The sequence below is a fragment of the Chenopodium quinoa genome, unplaced genomic scaffold (genome assembly GCF_001683475.1).
Source record: "Chenopodium quinoa cultivar QQ74 unplaced genomic scaffold, ASM168347v1, whole genome shotgun sequence".
NCBI lineage: Eukaryota > Viridiplantae > Streptophyta > Magnoliopsida > Caryophyllales > Amaranthaceae > Chenopodium > Chenopodium quinoa.
In genome coordinates, this window is record NW_018743050.1 from 467340 (window position 1) to 486527 (window position 19188).

At 32.9% G+C, this 19188-nt stretch overlaps 1 pseudogene; it reads left to right on the plus strand.

Annotated features, from left to right (window-relative positions):
- The first annotated feature begins 7776 nt into the window (after window positions 1–7776).
- On the plus strand, window positions 7777–17515 carry LOC110730825 (annotated as a pseudogene).
- Window positions 17516–19188: the final 1673 nt, after the last annotated feature.

The window sequence follows — 19188 nt, forward strand, 5'->3', positions numbered from 1 at the left end:
TGTGTTAAACTTTGTAACTAACTATCCATTCACGTTATGAAAAAAAGGTTTCTTCATTCTCTCTCTAAAATCCGTATGTTCCTCGTAAGGAAATATGGTGAGGAAATTTTATCCCACCAATGATACAACTTTCATTTCATATTATTTGCAATTTTTGTCAAAATTATGCTAAACATTATTTGCAATAAATATTTTCTTTCCTTTTTAGGTTGTCATTTCTGAAGTTATATAAACGGAGGGTTGAGAGACAACAAAGTCATGTCTCACAAGGGTAATATAGGCATTTCAGGTGTCAGTTTAAAGTTGTCTCATTGAGCTATCAAATGATATCACTGGAGTTTCAGTGGTACAAAATACACTCTCATCAGCGGTACAAAATATAGTCTCAGTGGCACTTCAAAAAGTTCAACTGGAGTTTTAGTGGAACAAAATATAAACTCAGTGGTAGTAGTCTCCAAAATTTTTTATCTGTTTTTGCTCATGATACATGTCTGAAAAGTTTTAATAGGGCCCACACTATCTTTTTCACTCTTCCTATCCATCTCCTCCTTTCTATCTCTTCCTTATACTTTTATGTTATTTTAATGATTGTGAGACATTTTTATTTGTTTCACAACCCTTGATTTATACTTCCTCGTCATTTCTCTCCATCTCTTTCCTCATCACATGCATCCATTATTTTCTTTCTCTATTTTACACTCACAACCAAATTTTGCGTAGAAGCCTGTGCGCCTTTCAAAGTTGCAAATATTATGAAACAGAGATAGTAAATAAAAATTCTCAACTACTATCTCTCATACTTTTTTACCACCTTTTTATATATAACTACTTTTTTCACAAGTTGACCACTTAAATAAGCCCTTTCTTACAAATTTCCTTTTATAAAAGTATATCTATTTATATGTATGAGTAACATAATGAATTTAAGTATATATTTGGGTTTGGAAAACAACTTATGTGGACTTGAGATTCATATGTGCACAACTAACTGTATTTTGAACATATACAGTGACTGTGTGGTTGTCTTTAATTTCCATGGACACTCAAAATTCCCATGAATTTTCTTTTAGGTTTGTTGTTTGGTTGACATAAAAAAGCAAAAATGGGGGAAGTCATAATTCATGGGAATTTTCACTTCCCACAAAACATGGGAAGTTACTTACTCAACCCTCCCTTGGTAATTCACAATTCCCATGATTTATAAATTCTTACATGACAACCAAACATATTTATGTAATTCCTAGAAATTTTTAATAAAGGAAGTAATTTTCCATGAATTAGAATTTCCCATGGCCGGGAATTTACTTCCTACATCAACCAAACAAGCCCTAAGTTTAATATAATAACCTTTAACTTGTTTGACGTTTAATATTATTGTGAATATAAAGTAGGACACTATGTTAAACATAATAACCCTAATATTAATAAAGTGAGTAAAAAGACAAGTACTAAAAGCAGGGTTAATTAGAGAGAGAAATAATAAAATATTTATATAAGTAGGGTAAGTGGGAGAGAGAAATTATAAAATAGTAGTAGATCCTTACCAAAGTATAAAGTGTTACAATTATTATCAAACAACTATAAAAGAAAAGTATTACAATTATTTTGAAACAAAGGGAGTATCGATCAATGAAAGTTGGGATTTGCTTTTAATTTACAACATATGAACACCAAAATCTCATGGAAAAAAATACATAGATAACCACATAAAGTGGAACTATCCAAAAAAAAAAGAAGAGCAAAAAAACTACTATGTATATTTATATACAGTTGTACGAGTACTTTTTTTTTAAAAAAAGTTAAAATCGTTTGACTTTTTTACTATTTACAAACTGTAGTTTGACTAGTTTTTTCAATTTGTGGTTACGATAAAAAAAATAGTCAAGTAGGATCTTATTTGAATCGTCTTAATGTACATTTAATTAATAATCACTTTTTATAATTTTACATTTAGTATTTGGGCTGGAATAGTAACTCGGGGTCATTACATGAGATTGCATTAAAATACGTTTAATTTATGACTCAAGTTCTCGTAATTAAATTTGTTATTATATTATTATTTACTACATATTAATTTTTCGCATTGAAAAAGTAAAATATAGTATGACATAGCTTGATATATGGTGAGATACTTACTTTTACGATTGGAGGTAACATGCGTTTGAATCTTGTGGATAACTATTATAAATTGATGAGGACATTTGACATGCATGAATTAGAAAACATTTGGAGGAGAGCACTATGTAGCACACTACTAGCAAATATACTTTATTTGGAATGCCTTTAAATATATAATATATACTACGTAGTATAAGAATTAGATATATTAATAGTTAAAATAATACATTGAAAAGCGTGATATAAGAAAAATGTCAACAAAATAAAAATAAAGGTAGTATTTTGTATAGGGTTGATTAAGTTTCAATTTCTTAAACACTAGTTTTATGTCTCATATAATGCCCAGGTTGTAGTTTATTGAAGTTAAAGAGAAACTGTTTATTTGTACGCCAAATTTTAAAACATATTATTGAAACAAACGGTGTTGCTCATAGCTCTGCAGGTTTGTTTCTATGTCAACGTAAATATACGTCAGATATTATTTCTGAAGCTGGGTTGTTGGTGCTAAGCCTAGCGGATTTCCAATGGAGCAAAATCACAAATTGGGTACGGCTACTGGTGATTTTCTGCCGGATCCTGAGTCGTATCGGAGGCTAGTAGGCCGATTAATATACCTTGGTGTCACTCGGCCTGATCTTGCTTATTCTGTTCATATACTATCTCAACAGACTCCTCGTATGGAGCATTGGGAGGCCACTTTGAGGGTGGTACGATATTTGAAAGGTACTCCAGGTCAGGGTATTCTCTTGAGTTCTGCAAGTGACTTGACTTTGGAGGGGTGGTGTGACTCCGATTGGGTCGCTTGTCCTTTAACTCGGCGTTCTCTCACAGATTGGCTAATGTTTCTTGGCAAGTCTCTTATTTCATGGAAAACAAAAAAAGCAACCCACAGTTTCTTTCTCTTCGTCTGAGGCCGAATATAGGTCCATGTCAGGAGCCACATGCGAGCTTAAATGGCTTAAGGCCTTGTTGTTAAGTATGGGTGTCCAACATCCAAAGGCGATAAAATTATTTTGCGATAGTCAGTCTGCTTTGCACGTCGCAAAGAACCCAGTTTTTCATGAACGAACGAAGCACATTGAGGTTGATTGTCACTTCGTTCGTGATGCTATTAATGAAGGCTTAATTTCTCCATCTCATGTTTCTAGAAAGGAACAATTAGCTGATATCTTCTTCACAAAAGCTCTTGGAAAGTCACAATTTGATTATCTTCTTTCCAAGTTCGTCATTTTGGATCCGCATGCTCTAACTTGAGGGGGGGTATTGAGATATATCATATATTATATTTTAGGAAGATATTTATTCCCTAATATTATCTTGTGTATTCCTTAATATTCTAGGAGATCTTATGATTCTAGGTTAAGGAAAGTATGTAATGCTATATATATTTTACAAAGACTAGAATAGACCCGATCTACAATAACTTATTGTAGACCCAACCTTCTTGTATACCATACGAATGTGATTATATCATACAAGATGTGATTACATTACTACAAAAGTGATTATATCATTTTGAAACTGTTATGTAAATGTTAACTCAAAAAGTGAATTTATCATTATAAAAAGTATCAAATAGTAAATTACATCATTTTAATACATGATTTTTAAATTTTATCATCCTAAAGATAATTATATAATCTCATTAAATAGTATAATATGAGATTATATAATTCAAAATATGACTCATAAAAAGATAATTATATCATCTAAAAAAGTGATTATATCATCTAGAATGTGATTATATTATTTGAAAGTGTCAAATTTTGGGTCTACAATAATTTATTGTAGACCGGGTCCATACAAGACCAATTGTATATATTTGGGGCTTTGCTTAATGAGAAATTAAGCTATTCTATTCTATTCTTTCTAATTTGTCAGTTATATATAAGATCGATGTGTATATCTCTTTTGATTTGGGTTATTTTGATATAGGATATATTGATTTTGTAAGAAAACGAAATACTTGTATATATTATAAAAATATACACTATATATCTATCTATTAACCTATACTTAAAAACAAATTTAAAATGACACTTGTCATTATCTTGTGAAAAAAATTTCCGCCTTTTTTACTTTTTTTTTCTTTTTTGCAAAATCTTTAAGTAAATCTTATGTAATTTATTTCCAGTTTTTTTTTTTTTTTTTTTGAAGCCTTATTTCCAGTTTAATCATACTAAATATATACCCAAAAGAAATAATTTTAAATACCTTTTATATACTTTATATTTTGTAATATTATTGTCAAAAATATTTAACAACTGCACGGGATTTTAACCTAGTATATATATATGGGAAAAAGACGTATGCATTTGAATTTGCTATTAATGGATTAATAATCATATTTGTAAAATAAAAATTATATTATTACCGCTCATAAAGTTGTAAGTGACACAAAGTAGCATGAATTGCACCAGATTCCATGTTATTAAATGATATTTTATTTTAAGACGAGTCAAGATTTTGATGCCATTAATTGTACTCATTTTTTACTGGCGTGTTGGTCTTAATTTAATTTAATAATATTCGCCACGTCTTTACAAAAAAAAAAAAAAAATTCAATATAACAATCACGTCACATAAGGTTGTGAACTTTTAATTTTTAGTTGATTTAAGTATTTCTTAAACGGATCTTATTATTATTGAACTTAAAAATTTGTAAATTCATTGAATGTCAAATTTCTTTAGCACGTTCATTATTCTCAATTTTGCGGCACCTAATCATCGCCCTTAGGGCCTGTTCATATTTACTTATTTTCAGTTCAATTCAGTTCAATTCAGTTTTATGCATTTTAATTTTTCAGTTCAGTTCTGTTCAGCTCCAATCAGTTCAGTTCAGTTCAGTTTAGTTCAGCTCAGCTCAGTAAATATGAAAAGGCCCTTAGTCATCTCGGCTCTATGTGTTTATTCTCAATTTTGTGATACCATGACAATCTATAACTATTACTAAAGTTAAAACCGCTGACATCATCTTTGTACACATGTCATTTTCTAATTAAAAAATTTTCGTCCAAAATTAATTATGACATCATTTTTTTCAATCATTTTATTTCAATTTTTTTATCTTTGCATCAAATAAATTCAAATATTAGAAAAATTATTTTTTTAAAAAATAAATAAAAGTATGAGTATCAATTACTAAAAATGCATTAATGAAGTATTTCTCCCTAAAAATACTCATTCATATGATTGGTTATAAAATTATTAATTAATTAATTATATAATATTACTAAAATTAAAATATCTTTTAAATTCTCAAATCGTGCACCGCAGGAGTACTAATCTAGTAATTAAATATTAGTATGACACTTTGGATTTATCTGAATATAATTATTTATGAATAAAAAAGTTATATTTTTTAGGAAATTTTGATTTTTACCACCTACAAATAACGACTTTATTGAATTTACCACCTCCAAAAAAAAAAGATTTACTTTACCATGGTGACGGAAACCACCAGTAGGGCCCGCCATAACAGCTAGTTTTTGAAATTATCCCCAAATTCTCTCGATTTTCCTCCTATTTAAACAACCTTCTTCATTTCCACATCAAATTGTTGAAGATTGAAGTTTTTTTTTTTAGCGATTTTCTTTACAAATCCTTAATTTGGGTAGTAAATGAGCCAAAGTTCATCTTATAATTTGCTTATAGCTTGGTTTTTGGTCTGATTTGTATCCTTAATGGCTTAAGGATTGCAAACAAAAACGTGTTTGATCTTATAAATACCGAATCCGTCGATGAGCAACAACAATTACTCGTACCTGAGCTACTTCAATTTCTGTTTCCTGAACCTGATTGTTATATGACAGAGGTTTCAGAAAACAAACGGCGACGAAGAATAGATTCGACTTCTGGAAAAAAATTGTTCTCGTAATTCGGAGGTAGTGTGACCATTTCTACTGCCAAATTTTCATTGAAGTTAATTGTATTTGAACACAATTACCATAATCTAACCCTAATTTTACTGCCTAATTGAAATATCAAAAACCCCAAATTAATTTACACTTACATGAACCCTAATTATTTACAATATGAAATTGGGGTTGAATTAATAACAGAAAACATGCAATTTCAATTATACTTAGCAGTTGTAACATAATCACGCAAACAATTGCAAAAAATTACAACAGAATTCATGAAAATTGCTTACCTTTTCGCTGTTTGTCGTCGAACAGTTCAATTGATTCAGGGCCGAGTACAATCTTCAATAATTTGATAATTTGAGGATGTGGGATTGTTAAGGATCACCCAAAATCAAAATTTGTGAAGAAAATGGCAAAAAAAAACTTCAATCTTCACGAAATAGATGTAGAAATGAAGAAGTTAGGTTTAAATCAAAGGGAAATCGGGAGAATTTGGGGATAATTTCAAAAACTAGTTGTTATGGCGTGCCCCTCTGGCGGTTTCCGTCACCGGAGTTAGGCTTAGGTGGGAAAACTAATGTTAATTTTTTTATGAGGTGATAAAGTAAATATTTTTTTTTTGGAGGTGGTAAATTCAATAAAGTCGTTATTTGAAGGTGGTAAAAATCAAAATTTCCTATTTTTTAATAGGATAAAAAAAAAGTTAGGTTAGAGTTTTATTTTCAATAAAATTATGATAAATTTATAGGATAAAATTATTGATCTATAGTTTTATTTCCGATTAAATACCTATATTTTATCCGTTCAAAAAAAAAATACCTATATTTTATAAGTACAACATAAATTATAAGTTTAGCTGTGACACTTGACATTTTAACTTTTTACCTAATATCACGCCACGTTAACAACAATTAAATAATTTAATTATCATATAAATTTATTTTTATGTCATAGTTTTTTTAGATCAAAGGAAGTAATTCAATTCAAAATGTACAACATTCATTTATAACATTCATTGAAATATAATACTTTACAATCTAAAATGATTTAATTACTTTATGTAAAATTGTCAATTGGGTCAGGTTACTGGTTGAGTTACTTTATGTCACGGGTCAAGAAATGTTCACACAAAATCAATGTTTCAGATTCAGATCAACCCAACGTGCTTATAATAGTTTTTTTTTTAACTTTATTTTTGCTAATTTTTAGAAATTTCTACTATTTCAAGATTACTTTGCTATTTTTTGTTAACAATTTTTTTAAATAAAATGTTTTCACCAATATTATTATTAGTCATTACATATATACTAGTTTTGTATCAATAATATATTGTAAAACTTGAAACATTGATGAACAGTTTATCTTAAAATTTAATAATCAACCCAGACATCGCACGAAAGCATCAAACTATTAATAAATATAAAGGCACTTGATATATTTCCTAAATCAATAAAATATATTCATATATTCTCTAAATATTCTATGCAATCGAATATATTCACTCAATATTCTAGCTTTTTCAATACGAAACCAATTCTATCTCAACATAATTTCACGTGAATTTCACTTGATTTGTGTTTCATTATGTTGAATAGTGAGTTTCATGCTTTTTAGACCCAAAACACTATTCAAAAGCCAAAATGGAAGAAATACAACATTACATCCGATAATCATTATGTGCAATTTTGAAATTTTTATATCCCACGAATAATATTTTTAAGTTGTACGTGTTAATTAACCAGGTAGCATATATAAAGTCTTCCACTCTTCCATTTTTTTTTTCAATAACAAGTAAGGATAAAACAGAATATAGAAAGAGTCTGATCTTCCACTATTCATTCATACTCTCTTCCATCTTGTTTGTTTGTAGAGTCCATGTCAAAGGGATCGATGTACCTTCAGCAATCAATCTCCGACCTAACGGACGTCTCACTGACTCTCACCGGAAGCGTGTTGTCGTCCAATGAGGCGAAGAACAAAAACACGGTCATGTCACCTATCTCACTCCATGTCGTACTGAGTTTGATCGCTGCCGGTTCATCCGGCTCGACTCGTGATCAGCTTCTATCGTTTCTTGTTAGGGCCTATTATTATGTGTAGTGTATAGTTATTGGGCCTATCTCATGAGCCCTAATCTATTTGCTAGGTTGTATATATACGCTTGCTATACTCTAATGAAAACTACGGAAAATTATTTCGTGACATGGTATCGGAGCCAAAATCACTCTAAGTCCTACATCTCTAAATTTTTTTTGGGTTTTTCTAAGCTATGCCCCTAAGGTAGTCTAGTTTCTAAGGTGTACCCATGCTTTTTCAAATTTCTTAGTTGTGCCCCTCAACTCACTACCATTAATGAATGGTACCCTCCTTGGAACTTCCACGTCACCTAAAGTTAACTATAAATTTAATAAAAAGATGATAAACGGTAAGAAAATGATACGAGAAAGAAAGCCACGAAATCACACTCTCAATTAACTTTTAAATAACTAATAAGGGTACAATTTAGTATTGATAAGAAGTTGAAGGGCACGGCTTAGAAACTTGAAAAAGCATGAGTACACCTTAGAAACTCAACTACCTTAGGGGTATAGCTTAGAAAAACCCATTTTTTTTTTCTAATTCCCACTATCAATTCCTACATTCTAAATTCTAATTTCTAAACACAATTTCTATTTCCTGATTCGACATTCTCTAATTAATTCCCACTATCAATTTCTAATTCCACTATCAATTTTTTAATTACTAATCCCTAAGTTTGTGGGTTCTGCCAATTTGCGATACTCGGTGGTTGCATTTCTTTAATACTTGTTCAACAATGGTGGATTAAGGCATGTTTATCTCTAATCGACGTGATAAGTCGACCTTGTACTGTATCCATTGCCATCGTTTTGGTCACGACCATGCCGCTTGCTTCCTTGTCCACGGGTTACCCGATTGGTGGCTTGACACGTATGGGCATAAAGGGCGAGTTTCCTCCTCGTTTTTTGCTGCTACTGCTTGTTCTTCGACTGCCCAGCAGGCTACGCCATCCTACCAACCAGATCACTCCGCGACCCAGCCGCGGGACAGCCCTCCCAGCCGCAGCCAGGCCGCGGAGTGGACTGCCCAGCAGGTTGGGAGTCTTGCTCTTCCTCGGTTTGCTACTAAGACTGCCTCTACTACTTTGACAATGCTTTCTACTTCCGCCACTACTCCTATTTTGGGTGGTGTGTTCGATTCTCGTACCGATTCTATTATGATGATTATTTATCTTTGTCGTGGATTATTGACACTGGTGCATCTCATCATGTTACTAGCAACTAGACTTTTCTACTAGATGCTCACTCAATTATTTCTTGTCCTGTTAGTCTTCCGGATGGTGCTAAGGCCATGGCTACTAAGGAGGGTTGTGTTGTCTTGGCAGATGGCATTACTCTTCAACATATTTTATTTGTTCCGCAATTGAATTGCAATTTGATTTCGGTCTCTAAATTGATTGATGATTCTAATTGCTTTGTCCGATTCACTAATTCTCTTTGTGCTATACAGGATCAATCCATGGGGATCTTAATTGGAGGCGGTGAACGGATAGATGGACTATATTATTTTCGGCGTCTCCCAAAAGTATGTGCTCTCACAGGTCCGGACATTTCTACATTTGAGTTGTGGCATCGTCCTATGGGGCATCCGTCGGAGAAAATTGTCAAATTGCTTCCTTCTATTCGAGGTAGTTCTACTCCTTAGTGTTTACATAACGTATGTGAAATTTGTCATCTAGCAAAACAAACCCGAGCCAATTTTCCTGATAGTGATAGTCGTGCTAGTCGTATTCTTGAAATGATACATTGTAATTTGTGGAGACCGTATAAGACGGCTTCTACTTGTGGTGCTCACTATTTTTTAACTATAGTGGATGATTTCTCAAGAGGTGTTTGAGTTTATTTGCTGAATGATAAAATTGAAGTTTATTCTTCTTTCTGTTCTTTCTTTGCTATGGTTAAAAATCAATTTGATGTTACTGTTAAGTGTGTACGGAGTGATAATGGTACTGAATTCAAACACATGCTTCCCTATTTTGATGAACATGGCATTCTCTTTCAAACCTCTTGTGTCGGTACCCCTCAACAAAATGGTCGGGTAGAGCGTAAACACCAATATATATTGAATGTTGGTAGAGCATTGATGTTTCAAGGCAATTTTCCAATTGATTTGTGGGGTGAGTGTATTCTTGGGGCGGTTTATGTTATTAATCGCACTCCTTCTCTTTTACTTGATAAGAAAACTCCATATGAAATGCTTTTTGGCAAAGAACCTGATTTTGATGCACTGCGTGTTTTTGGGTGTCTTTGCTTCGCTCATAATCAAAAAGCTAAGAGTGACAAGTTTGTTCCTAGGAGTAGGAAATGTGTGTTTGTGGGTTATCCTCATGGCAAGAAGGGTTGGAAGTTATATGATTTTGAAACTGGTGAAATTTTTGTCTCACGTGATGTCAAGTTCTATGAGAATGAATTCCCCTTTGTGTCTGCTAGTGACTCTCTTAATGATAATGTGGGAACCTAGGGTGTGTCACAAGAAAATGTGGTAGTTGATCATGATTTTTTGGACGATTTGGAAAATGTGTTGGAGGTCGGTGAATCCTCTATTGATCGCGGTTCCCCACAAGCACCGAGTAGCTCTGCCACTGCTTGTGACGCCGCTGCCACTACCTGTGCTACCCCCCATGATACTCAGATCACACTACTGCCACTGCTGACCCCTCTGCTACTGCTTCTTCCTCGGAGGCTGCTAATCCGAGCCTCTCATCTACATCATCTCTTGATCTTGGTCGTGGTCAACGACATAGATATCCCCCAGGTTGGCATCGAAATTATGTTGCACATACTATTTCTGTTCCGAGTCCATCTATCCCTGCTAGTTCACTGTCTACTCCATGCTCCTCAGGTACTCCCTATCCTTTAGCACATTTTGTGAATTGTGATAAATTTTCCGTACGACACCGTGTATTTATTGCAGCTAGTGATACGGTGGTTGAGCCTCGTAATTTCAAGGAGGCAATGCAAGATGAGGGGTGGAAAGAGGCAATGCAAAAAGAAATTGATGCATTGGAAAACAATGGAACATGGGTGATGGAAAAATTACCTCCGGGCAAGAAAGCTCTAGGGTGCAGATGGGTTTACAAGGTCAAGCTTAATTCTGATGGCACACTCGAGATATTGAAATCTCATCTTGTTATCTTTGGTAATCATCAGGTTGAGGGTATTGATTACAATGAGACTTTTGCTCCTGTTGCTAAAATGGTCACTGTTCGTGTTTTTCTTGCTGTTGCTGCTGCAAAGAATTGGGAATTGCATCAGATGGATGTCCACAATGCATTTCTTCATGGTGATCTTGATGAGGAAGTTTATATGAAGCTTCCCCCTGGGTTTCATGGCTCTCAACCTGGTATGGTGTGTCGTCTTTTGAAGTCATTGTATGGTCTTCGCCAGGCACCTCGTTGTTGGTATTCTAAATTGGCCGCCTATCTGAGAAGGTACGGATTTGTGCAATCGTACTCTGACTATTCTCTTTTTACTCTGCAATCTGGGTCTATTCGACTTAGTTTCTGGTGTATCTTGATGATTTGATAATTTATGGTAATGATTCTTCTGCGATTTCAACATTCAAGTCATACTTGAGTGACTGTTTTCATATGAAAGATTTGGGTGTATTAAAGTATTTTCTTGGTGTTGAGGTTGCTCGTAGTCCGGAAGGCATATTTTTATGTCAACGGAAATATACACTTGACATTATTGCAGAGTCTGGTTTGCTAGGTGCTCGTCCGACAGGTACTCCTATTGAGCAGAATCATACTCTGGCCAAATCAGAGTCCTCTTTCTTTTCTGATCCAGAGCAGTATCGACGGCTTGTGGGCCGTCTGATTTATTTGTCTTTTACTAGACCGGATTTGGCATACGCGGTGCATATTTTATCTCAATTTATGCAACACCCGCGACAGAACCATTGGGAAGAGGATCTTCGTACAGTGCGGTACTTGAAGGGATGTCCGGGTCAGGGTATCCTTTTGAGTTCAGATTGTGATTTCCATATTACAGGTTAGTATGATTCAGATTGGGCGGGTTGTCCCTTGTCGCGACGTTCTATCTCTGGTTGGTTGGTGTTTCTTGGGGCTTCTCCTATATCTTGGAAGACTAAGAAACAGGACACTGTGGCCAAGTCTTCTTCAGAGGCCGAATTCCGCTCAATGTCTAAAACTACTGATGAGTTGAAATGGTTAAAGGCCCTTCTTCTGAGTTTGGGTGTCTCGCATCCTCGTGCTATGAGTTTGTTTTGTGATAATCAATCTGCTTTGTATATTGCGAAGAATCCGGTTTTCCATGAGCGTACCAAGCACATTGAGGTGGATTGTTATTATCTTCGTGATGCGATTCAGGATGGTATCATTAGTCCGTCTTATGGGAAGACAACGGATCAATTAGCGGATATATTCACCAAGGCTTTGAGTAAAAGTCAATTCATGTATTTACTTGGCAAGTTGGGTATTTGTGATTTGCATGCTCCAACTTGAGGGGGGTGTTAGGGCCTATTATTATGTGTAGTGTATAGTTATCGAGCCTATCTCATGAGCCCTAATCTATTTGCTAGGTTGTATATAACGCTTGCTATACTCTAATGAAAACTACAAAAAATTATTTCGTGACATTTCTCAAGTCCAATTCCACCTATCATCTCAACAAGCTTTGTTGGGAGCTGTTTCACTCGTCTTCGCGGACGGCAGCGCCATTGGTGGGCCGAAGCTGAGCTATGCCAATGGAGTTTGGGTGGATCAAAGACTTCCTCTTAAGCATACCTTTAAACAAGTTGCTGATCATCTCTACAAAGCTGATTCTAATCAAGTTGATTTTTTCAACAAAGTATGTCTTCTTTCCTTTTTATTATTTATTTTTATTTTTAATTTTTTTCAATGTTTACTGTACGTATCAATTGCTATAGTTTTGAATTAGAATCGGCTGTCTTCTTTTACATTAGTTATGTACGGATTTTGATGAGATTAAGCAATACTCAATTTTTTTAATCAAAAAATTTTAGTGCAATAACTTTAGTGCACATCATCAAATAGTTAAAAAGTGATTTTCTAGACAATTAAGAATAACTACAGTACAAGTATTAACTTTTCCGTGTCTTTACTCTTGGATGTGACATTATTTTTTGTGTTCTCATTAAATTGATGTCATCAAATTCTTGTTAAGACTCACTAAGACTTGTACAAATTTATCACTTTAGCCCTAAGACTTAAATATTTGACATATTATACGTAGAAAAATGAAAAAAAAAGGATAATAAAAATAAAAGTGAAGTAGGTGAAGATATTTGCTTGAGATTTTTGAAGAAAAATGGGAAAAGTCTTAAGTATAAATCTTAGAACTCAAAATGATGATGTCACCAAGTCTTAAGACTTGCGGCTAAACTTGCTCTAATTATAAAAATGGAGGAAGTATTTTCACGCTGTTGATTGTTACTTGTATTAATTTTTTACTTAGTTAATACTTCCTCCGTTTTTAAATACTTGTTCCATTTTTCTTTTTCGGCCATTTTTAAATACTTGTTCAATTTCCTTATTTGGATAGCTTTTAAAATATTTAATTAATTTCTCTCACCTAGTGAATCCGCCATTAATCATATTTTATTAATTATGTTCTCTTGCCTTCAATTTTCTCCACTACTTTTACTTTAACAATTTTTTAATCTTTCACCTACCCCACTATCTCTATATTTTATTGTTTTCTCTAATGTATTCTAAAACTCCGTGCATGGAGAAATAGAGCAAGTATTTAAAAATAAAGAGAGTAAATGTTAAAAGATAATAGCCATATAATTAATGCAAAACTGATAACCATGATAGATGAAATACGTAGTAAAAAAATAATAGAGGAAGTGCATGAGAAAAAACCATTTCATTGCTAGATCTTGTTATGATAATCACAATGTAACATTGTACAACTCAAACATATTTGTATGATTTAGTTTCACTCGAGGCTAACTACTTTTTGAAAGTGGCCTAGTGCGCTCACAAGTTGATCTATTCTATCTTTGTAGGCAACTGAAGTGGCCGCTGATGTAAATTCTTGGGCTGAGAAGCAAACTAATGGTCTTATTAAAGAGTTGGTGTCTCCTGATTCTTTTGATGACGAAACAAAACTTATCTTGGCAAACGCAATTTACTTTAAGGTGCATGGTATAAGAAATTTGATGCACTACTAACAAAAGAAGATGACTTTTACCTTCTTAATGGTACCTCAGTTAAGGTGCCTTTTATGACCACCAAAAAGAAGCAATACATCAGAGCTTTCCCCGGTTTCAAAGTCCTTGGCTTACTTTATAAACAAGGAGAAGACAAGCGCCAATTTTCCATGTATTTCTTCCTTCCAGATGAAAAAGATGGGCTTCCTGTAACACCCAAATAATTCTCTCTTAAAATCTGTAAATATCCTGAACAAAATCCAAGAGAATTACTGGCGTGCTACCGCCACGTGTTCAAACGTTAAGGCTATATCAGAAATTAGCAGCGGAAAAACTAGCTCAGTTATAAATAAGTTTCTAAACCAACAAATAAAACCAAATTAAGTGATACAAGATGGAACCATTAAGGCCCTTATTCAAAACCCCACAAAAGTAGTAAATAAATAAAACCAGAGTTTAAATAAATTCAAACTTATGAAAAGAAATAAACTGCGAATAATAACCAACCCTCTACTCAAAATCCCACAACCCTGATGTGAATGCTGCGTATGTAAGAACCTGTGGTTAATCAGCTCCCCAATATTACAAGTGTAAAAATTGGATCGTCACAGGGTCATTGAAAGGTGAAGGCCATGACCAAAGAAAGACACACACAAAGCACGCAAACAGCAAAGCTGAGTACATACAAGCTATGAAATAAATTAAGAAAATACCTAACATGCTACTAATAATCAAGCATAAGCATCATTAATTAAATACAGACTCGACACATGACTCAATTATCAAATTTATTAAGACCTCACTAGTTGATATTAACTAACTCATTTATTTATTTCATTGGATTTAGCAATAGACAAGGTTGTCCAACTCATGTCCCATTTGGAACATCAATAAAAGAAAAACCCCATGCCTCCTTTCGGAAACATCAATAAACATCCAACGACCACGGGCGCGACTCCGTGATCGTAGTTAGTATGAGATCTCACCTAACTCCTAGTTTTAAAAAAAAAATATTTGAAATAAGAGACTCGTAGATCAGACGGCCTCGAGAAAAGTACACGGCTAATACCCCGTGTACCCAAACCCCTGATTGTCATTACTCCAGAAGTGCACCAATCCAGAGTTTTATTGCTCATCCATCTTGCACTTTACGTGATTTACAGGTTTAGACTTGGTGATGACTCATATGCAAACAATACTATCAATCCATTATCAATTCAATCAAGTAAAACAACTTTCCAATTTCAATTCTTGATTTATTAGTGACAAGCAACATTTATTATTTATTCCTTTACTACCTCGGTGTTTAAACACCTTGAGTGCATAAGGCACCCCAAAACCTTAACCTTGTCTAATAAGACTTAAATTCTTCCTTTACTCATCCTGCTTGTATAATCATGAATGAGTAATAAATTAATCTTTACACCAATCACATACCTTTGCCTCTAAGCGCATCTTGCATAATTAGAGCACAAGTAATACTTGCAATATAAAATAGTGCACTTCATATGAAATTCACAATGTATAACCAAACAATTTAACCCAGTCATCCCTATACATGATACTAAGTTCTCGATCCGTCCTTAAACATGCACCTACAAGCAAGGTTTCATAACTTGTACTTACCTTGAGTAAACAAATTGGTATGCCACTTTACTATCTAGAAATCACCTTCAATAAACTCCTCTCCTAAACCAAATATATAATAACATCTTAATCAATACCCAATCAATCAAATTTACAGCAATACTAACTTACTTTAAAACCTTCAAAATCCAAATCAAACAACAGTTTAAAACCTTCCCTTTAGTTAATATTAAAGGCTTATATATAGTTCTTTAAATTTTCTTCATAAAAACCTTAAAATACACTCTTATACATGAAATTACAGCAAGTTAAAAATCTAATAAAAATCTGAAAATTATATAAAAACCCCTAATAATCTCCCTTTTTAATGGGTGATTATTAAACCCTCTTTATAAAACATCAAAAATAGTACTTAGAAACTATTTCCAACACTTAAAACTTCAATAAAAACATATATTTATGCTTAATCAACTTTAAACATAATTAATTTTATTAATCAAACTCAAGGATAATATTTTAAATATAAAAAAAAACTTCGTTAAAATCAAAAACTGCCCGAAAAATCACATGGAAAACACTAGTTTTTCATCAAAATATCATGAGTTCATAATCTGATCGGGATTAAAACGGGATTAATATTAACGAACGAAAATCTAAAAATTAAAACACGAATCTACGTGTTCAAAATAATATGGAATTAAGTTAAACTAATCAGTAGTTATAATCACCAAAATTTCAAAACATCATTATTATAAAAGCTCTAAATCAATTGTTCATAAAAACCCTAAAATCTCAATTTCAATAAATTGAAACCCTAGGTTTATAATTCATAAAATATGAAAATTTATAACATAAATATAATCTGAAATTTATAATCTTTATACCATCAAAATATAATTTGATACTAAAAATATAATCTTTATACTAAAATCAAAACAATTAAATTAACATTAAGCAAAAGAATGAAACAAAGGAGGAAGAAAATAAGACTAACCTTTTTGTGCAGGAAATTTTTGGGGATTCATGGGGTATTTATAGGAGAGAACGTTGTAGGGTAAATAGAAAGATTGGGCCTCATAAAATTAATGGGTCAAATGAATGAAATGGACTAAGCTATAGTTGTATTGAAATAAATTATAGAATGAAGGTTCATAAAATAATTTGTACCAAAATAATTTTTGACCCAAATTAATAATTTGAAACTTTTGAAATTAAATTCCGGAAAATAACAAATAAATATTATAAATAAAATAAAATTTTATTTATAAAATATTTTAAAAATACGGGGGATTACACTTCCAGCTTTGGTACATAAAGTAAGCTCTCAACCTGGTTTTCTAAATGAACGCCTTCCATTCAGAAAGGTTAAAGTGATTAGTTTTAGGCTTCCCAGGTTCAAGATTTCATTTGGATTCGAAGCTTCTAAGATTCTCAAGGGCTTAGGATTAGAACTGCTCTTTAGGGAGGGTGGCTTCACCGAAATGACAGACTCACCTGAAGCTCAAAAACTATATGTTTCAGGCATTAAACAGAAATGTTTTATTGAAATCAATGAAGAAGGTACTGAAGTTGCTGCTGCTACTTTTGCTAAAATAAGACAACAGTGCTTAAGAACTTATGAAACATTATACTTCGTGGCTGATCATCCATTCATGTTTCTTATAAGAGAAAACATGACTGGAGCTGTGCTTTTCACTGGACAAGTTGTGAACCCTCTTGAAAATTGAAAAGTTCGAGTTTGAGTGTGAAATAATTTTAGATTGATAAACCTATCTATACCATAAGCATATAAATAGCAATAACATTTCATGCTTTGGTTTAATTAGTGTCACTTTGGCAAGTATTAATTTAATGAAGTACCTATTTATGTCAATCCTAGATAATTACATATATAACTATCTTTGACATTTGTGCGTGCATAACCATTACACATACTTAACTGACTCTATATTGTATAAATGTTTGTAATTTGCTATTATTAATGCTTAGCTTCTTCACCAATAATATATTGTACTAAAAAAAAAAAAAAAAACTATTAATTTTCTTAGTGCTAGCCATATTTTAAGGCTTCTAAGAATTTTATCCAATCCAGTTATGTTATTGTATATTGTATATAAGCTAAAAGAGTCGAAAAGAAACAAAAAAATATGTGGCATTTATTTATTAGGAAGGTGTTGGGTGGTAGGACTTAATTCACCAATGGTATTGTGATACAAGTTCAAATAAAAATTTCAGCTTGATACATAGAAGTAGTAGATGGACATATACACCCCCCCCCCCCAACATATACGTTACTTATTAATAATTGGAAAATTTTATCCAAAGACCTTATTTGTGCTCTACAAAGTAAAGTAAATGATCCAGGCTAGAGCATATGAATTTTTCTATATAGCTCAGTATCTTCGATCTAAAAAGAACCACCACTAATCATTCATGTTGGAGTACAAGTACAATAGCTCCTTAATGGTTCAAAGATCATCTACCAAAGATATTAAAAAGGGTGAGTCTCTTCTGAATAAATCGAAGAAGTAGAAGTTGGAAAATTTCTATCTTCAGCAGGGAAAGAACATTTGTTTAAGATCTATGTTACATGGGACAAATTATATCCCACCAAATGTGTTCTGGATTTCGACATAGAAGAGGATAAACCCATATATGTCCATTATAAGGATTGTAAAGATAGTGAGAAGGTGGACTACAAGAAATAATGATGAAAGGTTGAACCCCGCAATAACAATCATGCAATCAACTTTTATTGTATCCACGTTTTATTAATTGTTACCGTATAAAAAATAGGGTTTTTCTATGTTATAATCCTCTAACTTTTCGTTTTCTATGATGTGCCCCCCTCTTTGAGAAATCTACACTGTAACCTCAAAATACATTTAGCTTTTATACGATAACCTTACCGTTATCTTGCCGTTAACAAATTCCGTTAGTGGAGCACACTCACTACTTCATAATATTTTTTTATTGATTTGCGTGTTGAAAATGGTTCCATTAAAGGTTTTGCCGTTAAAGAAACCAAATGGAGCTCATATTTGACCAAAAAATGACGCAAATGTCTTGTTTTGCGTATTAAATACGTAAACACGCAAATCGAGACATTTCTTAATAAGAAAAAGGAGCCACTTGTGTTATTTTTTTTGTCAAATCCGAGCTCAATTTGGACCCTTTAGGGCCAAAATAGCCCCCAAAACCAATAACAGAACCATTTTCAACACGCAAATCGATAAAAAAATATTATTAAGTGGTGAGTGGGCCCCACTAACGGAATTTGTTAACGGCAAGGTTACCATATAGAAGCTAAATGTATTTTGAGGTTACAGTTAGATTTCTTTAAAAGGGGGGGCACATCGTACAAAACGGAAAGTTAGAGGGTTATAATGTAGAAAAAACC